The sequence below is a fragment of the Cryptomeria japonica genome, chromosome 5 (assembly GCF_030272615.1).
Source record: "Cryptomeria japonica chromosome 5, Sugi_1.0, whole genome shotgun sequence".
NCBI classification, from domain to species: domain Eukaryota; kingdom Viridiplantae; phylum Streptophyta; class Pinopsida; order Cupressales; family Cupressaceae; genus Cryptomeria; species Cryptomeria japonica.
In genome coordinates, this window is record NC_081409.1 from 606,724,421 (window position 1) to 606,731,918 (window position 7,498).

The 7,498-nt window shown below is 37.6% G+C and overlaps 1 pseudogene; it reads left to right on the top strand.

Moving 5' to 3' along the window:
• The first annotated feature begins 367 nt into the window (after nt 1-367).
• Nucleotides 368-2,260, top strand: LOC131056152 (uncharacterized; annotated as a pseudogene).
• The last annotated feature ends 5,238 nt before the right edge of the window (nt 2,261-7,498 follow it).

The window sequence follows — 7,498 nt, forward strand, 5'->3', positions numbered from 1 at the left end:
TTTATTGATGTAAACTCTCTGTGATGCCACCACAACCAACAAAGGTGTAAAACATTGTTTGCAATGCATGGATTTTTAGGATTGTCCTTTGAGAAAACAAAATTAAAGTATGGATGCAAGATTTGCTAGCTCCTGAGGGAATCTTGATGAAAAATAACTATAAATATTTGGGCGAGCTTATATGCAAAAACTCATGCTTCCTGATGGGTTTATGTACAAAAATAAGCATGAATTAAGTGGTAAAGGGGCTTCTGGAAACAAGAGGGATAGAGAGGCAGTGTAAGTGAAAAATTCTGGTGTTGTGTTTGCTCCATCTCAGAATAGGAATGACAAAGGTGTTGTAAGAGGAGCTAAGAAGGGTGTTGGAAGAAGTGGGGGTGTTTACATTCCCCCATTTAAGCTAGCTCAAATGATGAAAGATGTGGAAGACAAGAGCAGTGTGGAATACCAGCGCATGACATGGGATGCCCTTCGAAAGAGTATCAATGGGTTAGTAAACAAGGTAAATGCATCTAACATCACGAACATCATTCCAGAGTTGTTTGCAGAGAATCTCATCCATGGGAGGGGTCTATTTTGTAGGTCTTGTATGAAATCCCAAATGGCATCCCCTGGATTTATAGATTTTTTTGCTATGTTGGTTGCTGTGGTAAATACAAAATTTCTTGAAGTTGGCAATCTGCTTTTGCAAAGAATTATTTTGTAGCTTAAGAGGGCATACAAATGCAATGACAAGCACATGTTGATAGCAATAGCCAAATTCATAGCTCATTTAGTGAATCAACGAGTTGCACATGAGATCATTGCCTTGGGACTTCTCACCCTTTTATTAGAGAACCCCATAGATGGTAGTGTAGAGGTTGTTGTTGGGTTCATGAAAGAATGTGGTTCTTTGTTGCAAGACCTTTCACCCAAAGGTCTCTATGGGATTTTTGAAAGATTTAGAGGTATTCTCCATGAGGGGGAAATTGACAAATGAGTATAGTTTTTAATTGAAGGCCTTTTTGCAATTCAAAAAGATAAGTTTGAGGGTCATCCAGTTGTGCGTCCGGAATTGGACCTTGTAGAGCAAGAAGATTAGTTAACACATGAAGTTTTCCTAGAAGATGAACTTGATCAAGAAGCTGGTTTGGATGTTTTCAAGCCAGATCCTGATTTCTTAGAGCATGAGGCAACCTATGAAAAACTGAAGAGAGATATCCTTGGAGATGCTTCTTCAGATGAAGCAGAAGGAAAGAATGATTCAGGTGATGATTTAGATGATGATGATGTTGATGAAGAGGAAGGTGAGGAAGCACTAAGAATACAGGATGAGATAGAGACAAACTTGGTCAATTTAAGACGTATAATTTATTTGACAATCATGTCAAGTGTTGATTTTGAGGAAGCTAGTCATAAGCTACTAAAGATCAAGCTTGAACCTAGTCAAGAGATGGAATTATGCATCATGCTGTTAGAATGCTGTAGTCAAGAGAGAACATACCTTTGTTATTATGGTCTTCTTGGGCAAAGATTCTGTATGATCAATAAAATTTATCAAGAATTTTTTGATAGGTGTTTTGTACAACAATATTCTATGATACATAGACTGGAAACAAATAAACTACGTAATGTTGCAAAGTTTTTTGCCAACTTACTTGGCACAGATGCTCTTCCATGGTATTGTCTTGCTTATATACATCTGACAGAGGAAGATACTACTTCCTCTTCCTGTATTTTTATAAATATTCTCTTCCAGGAGCTGGTAGAGTAACTTGGTATATTGTTGCTTAATGAAAGGTTGAACAATCCAACAATGTAGGAGTCTTTTGATTCAATTTTTCCAAAGGACAATCCCAAAAATTCATGGTTTGCTATCAATTTCTTTACTTCTATTGGTCTTGGTGGTATCACTGAGAGTTTACATGAGTATTTGAAGAATATGCCAAGGCTTATAATGTAGCAGCAAAAGTCTATTCCTGAGTTAGATGAATCTACCTCTAATGACGATTCTTCTAGTTCATCAAGTTCGTCAAGTTTTAATACATCAGACTCAGATTCTGAGAGTGAAACTGATAGTGAGAGCAGTAAGGAGTCACCAAGAAAGAAAAATAATTCAAAGCATGACAATGAGTATGAAAAAACAAGAAGAAAGAAAAGGGTGAGGGCATCTGACTTGGAGGATGAAAGTGACAGTGAAAAAATCATAAGGAAAAAGAAAAGGAATTGCACTTTAGAAGGCCCAAGAGAAAGAACATTAATTGAAGGCCTAACAAAATGATGCAAAGAGGCTAGGGTAGTCATATAGAAGGCCTAAGAGAAAGAACATTCATTAACATTTCTTGAGTATTTCAATGGGGAAAATAATAGTGATGGAGGACTGATATGTGACAATCATTGAAACTCATATCAATAAGGGTCAAAGCACATAGCAATGATGCCTAAGGACAGTAAATAGTAAATAGCTCTGTCCACAATAGCCAAAAGAAGAAATACAAGGCAAAACATGATTCCAGCCTTCCAAAATAGAGAACAACATTCTTTTCATAGTTGTAGCAGTAGTTAACTTGGCAATCATTATCAATAGATACAGTCTCCGTACAATCTCAACGCATGGAAAATAAAGTATCATACAATTGCAACATCAAGATCTATGATAGTGGACAACATGAAGGGTAAAAAAAGGCAGTATATTCACTCATATGATTGTTATAGTGTTATTATAATAAGGTGTTCATAGTATTATAAAAAGAGAAATTATAGGTCCAAAATTAGAGACCAATCTTAAGACACCCCTGTCTAATAAGGGAGTAAATCAATAGCCAAAATGAATCAATAAGAGGCCACAAAATAAGAAGGTATAAATAAAATGGCTTATTTATATGGAGAAAAGAAGCATTAGAGAAGAGTTTTACATCAACCAAGGGTAGAGATAAAGGAAAATAAACTTTTCTATACAATCCAAGGTCACCATTTCAGTGATATAAAGATAGAATAGTGCTTATGGATAGTTAACAACAATCACGAAGAATGAGAAGAAAGGATGTAAAAAAGGTTGTCTTAAATCACGTTGAAGAGAACACAAAGATGCAGTCTACGTAGTAGCACAAAGGGACAAAGCCAAATAAAACCTTCATTTTGTAAGCCAAATCAGTCTATGTAGGGTATGTTATTATTTTAACACATAAAGACACTAAGACATACAATCCTTAGGTCTGCAAAGATATCATCATTAATATATAGATTGTTGAAGCCACATTCAACAATAATAAAGTTCCAAACACATAGATGTCATCCAAACATAGAGATCATGACATATAGAAGTTATCATAACAAGACATCATGAGTAGCACAACCATAGGACTCATAATGCAATGAACATTTTCAGTCCCAAAGCTTCTTTATAGTCATAAGATCATAAAGACAATTAAATGTATAAGAAAGGGTAGTAGATCAGTGAAAGTCACAATGAAATAGGACATAAGGGTAGCCAATAACATGAAGTGGAGGCTTCCAAACAATGATCAGTATAGCCTACCCTAGAACTACAATCATAGCACATGAACAATGCCACATTTTTAACAAGTGTAGAGATGAAAAAATGTTTGTGTTCCTTAAGAGTAGTGACATATTCATGTGCCTTAAAATGGTAAAATTAGTGGGGGAAGTTCTGAGGGTGCTTCTGGAGGCATTGCTACCATCTGGAATCTTAACATTGTTAAAGGCCAGGTCATTATTCAGGAAGGTAATTTTTCTTGTATTAAATTTGAGCATCTTAAAGATGGTTTTTCATGGGTTCTCACAAACATTTATGCTCCTAATACCTTAAAGGCTAGAAACTCTTTTTGGAAAAGGATAAAATAGGCTAGGGAAAGTTTCAAAAATCTAAGTTGGATGGTTATGGGGGATTTCAATACACCTTTAAAAGAGGAGGAAAAATTTGGAGGCAGCCTGCCTCAGTTGGAAAGTAGAATGGCTCTCATGGATTTTATTAATTCTCTAGCTCTTAATGATTTGGAGATACAGGGTTGTAATTTCACATGGACAAATAGAAGAAATGGTAATGACCTTATTCAAGTGCGCCTTGACCGAACTCTTATTTCTGATGATTGGTACAGTCAGTATTTCTATTTTTTATCTGCACATATTCGGGTTGGTTCCGATCACTTTCCAATTACTTTTAATGCTGATTTGATCAATAGAAGAAAAAACTATCCCTTTAGATTTGAAAAAATGTGGACTCTTCACCCTGATATTAAAAAGTATATTCAAAAATGGTGGAGTATCCAAGTTGAGGGAACGGAAATGTTCAAAGTGGTTAAGAAGCTCAAAAGTGTGAAGGACAACATCCGAATCTGGAATAAGAACAACTTTGGGAATATATTTAAGGCTAAGAGTAAAATTCAGGAAAACCTAAAAGAGATACAGGACTAGATCCAGAAGGATGGTTTTAGTACTATTTCTATTGCTGAGGAGAATGAGATTCTTAAGAATTACCATGATATTATTACTAAAGAGGAAATGTTCTAGAAGCAAAGATCGAGATGCAAATGGCTCAAGGAAGGAGACAAGAATACAAGATTCTTCCATATGTCAACTATCAAACATAAAGCTGCCAATAGGATGAACAAGTTAGTTGTGGATAGTGGGGAGTTGGTCAAGGAAGATAAAATAAGGAATGAACCTAAGAGGTATTTCTCGGACCTCCTTTCGAGGGATCAAAGTTTGGATGCTGAAGCTCAGTCTTCTTTTCTTCAGAACATTCCTCGTCTCATTGATGCCCAAAATAATGTTTTTCTCTCTTCTATTCCTTCCACCTTAGAAATTAAAAATGTTGTCTTCTCCTTTGATGGAAACAAAGCTCCTAGTCCTGATGGCTTCCCAATGCTCTTTTTTCAAGAGTTCTGGGACATTACCTGGACTGATGTTGCTAATGGGGTTAAGGAATTCTTCGGGGCTAGAAAACTCTTGAAGGAAATAAATGGTACTTTTATTGCTCTTATCCCCAAGATTCAAGGTGCTGATTCTCTGGACAAGTTCAGACCTATTAGCCTCTGCAATTCCTTTTACAAGATCATATCTAAGGTCCTGACCTCTAGAATCTTGTCTATTCTCCCGGCTTTTATTAAGCACCAGCAGAATGGGTTTGTTCCTGGAAGACAAATTCTTGATTCCATTATTACTGTTCATGAGAATATTCACTCTCTTGTTAAAGCAAAGAAGAAGGGTCTCATCCTTAAGCTAGATCTCTCCAAAGCCTATGATAGGGTGGACTGGTCTCTTCTACAGAAAGTCCTTACTGCTTTTGGGTTTGCCCCAAGAATTGTGGATCTTTTATCCCAACTTACCACTACTGCATCCTTTGTTGTTCTTATCAATGGTTCTCCTTCAACCTTTTTCCAAGCTTCGAGAGGTCTTAGGCAAGGAGATCCTATCTCCCCCATCCTATTCATTATTATGGCAAAATGCTTTGGAAGGACCATGGAAAATTTGGTGCAGATAGGATCCTTTAAGGGTCTCCGACCTTCTTCTGCTGACCTTATTTGTTCACACCAGCAGTTTGTTGATGATACAATAATTATGGGGGATTTAAGCATCTCAGAAGCTAAAGTTCTGAAGAATACCTTGTGTAGATATGCTTCTGCAACGGGGCAGCTTATTAACTGGGCCAAAAGTGATGTCTTTTTCATTAACACTTCGGAGAGAAGACAACAAAGGATCAGCAGAATTTTGGAGTGTAAGATTGTTGACCTTCCTGCTACCTACCTTGGTCACCCCATGGGGATTGCCCCTCCTGACTCCTATTGGAGTTCGCTGGTTGATAAATTTCACAAAAAACTTGCAGGTTGGAAAGGGGCTCTCTTAAGTCAAGCTGGTAAGCTCCTTCTTCTTAAGGCTACTCTTCAAAGTATCCCCATTTATGCTCTTAGCTTATTCAGAATTCCAGTCAAGTATGCTGAAGCTATTGAGAAAATTCAAAGAAGATTCCTATGGTCTGGGGTGGAGGAAAAGCAAAGAATGTCCTTGGTGGCATGGGATCAAGTTTGCAAGCCAAAAAGCAAAGGTGGTCTGGGGCTTAGGAGGATTCACACTTTAAATGAAGCTCTCTTGTCAAAACAAGTTTGGAGATGGTTTAACTCTGATTTGAATGGTGCAAAATTTGGAGAAGTAAGTATTCTCTTTTGTCCTCTTCTCTATCTTCTTTTCTTAATTCGGATCTTAGTATAAATGGATCTCATATCGGGAACCATGTTTCTAAATGTAAAGAGGTGTTTGCTAAAGGTGTGACATGGAAACTTGGAAATGGTAGAAAAGTGAGATTCTAGGAGGATCCCTGGCTTTTTGACAAACCCCTAATGGATTTCTATGAGTGGGCTTCCCATGCCCCCTCTTCTATTGGCTCTTTTGGTACCTTAGTGTCAGATTACTGGGATGGGAACAACTAGCAGAACATTGATAGTATTCATCCCAGTCTCTCCAAGCTCAAAACCCAACTGTCTGCTATCTGGCTGAATAAGGAAGAGGATTCCTTGATCTGGAGATATAACCCCAAAGGTACCTTTATTGTATCTTCCATGTATTGTATCCTCTCCCCCTCCCCTCCTATGAATCCTTTCTAGTCTAAAGCTTGGTTAAAAGGGCTAACTCCTAAAATCAATATGTTCTTCAAGACTATTCTCTAGAATAAGATCCTTACTATTGACAACCTTAAATGCAGAGGTTTTGCCCTTCCAAATAGGTGTGTGTTGTGCTTTCAAGAGGAAGAGTTAGTGGACCATCTTGCCCTCCACTGTTCTTTCTCAACCTCTGTTTGGGAAAGCTTCCTCAAAAGCTTTAGTCTTGCTTAGGTGTTTCCTAGTAACAATAGAGATTTGTTCTCTTCCTGGCAAATTCATTGGACCAACTCTTTTCTTAGGTGTATGTGGCAGCTCTCTCTGCCTCACATTCTGTGGGGTCTTTGGAAGGAAATGAACAACCGAATTTTCAGGGATGTGTCCTTAAATCAAGACATTGTTTTTCAGAAAATTCAAAGGGCTATTCAGGAAAATATGGGAACTATGGAGGTCTCTTGTTACTCAAACAACTCTTTGGAGTCAAATATCTTAAGAGCCTGGAATATGAAGATCACTGATGGTCATAATATTAGCCACAATAAAAGGCTTGAAGTTAAATGGCAAACCCCTCCCCATGGTTGGCTTAAAATCAATTTTGATGGAGCGGCCAAAGGAAATCTAGGTCCTTCAGGCTATGGAGCTATTCTCAGAGATGACAGAGGCATTTGCCAAGGTATGGTTGCTATCCCTATTGGCATTCAAACCAATCATAAGGTGGAAGCTATGGTAGCCCTTCAAGGCATTATTCTAGCCAAAAAATGGAACTGTACCCATCTCTAGATCGAAGGGGATTCCAACAATATTATTAAGTGTCTCAATGGGACCTCTCAGCCCTATTGGTCGATCCACAATATAATTTTTTCTGCCATTGACATCATCAGAACCTTCAAAAAATGCCACATATC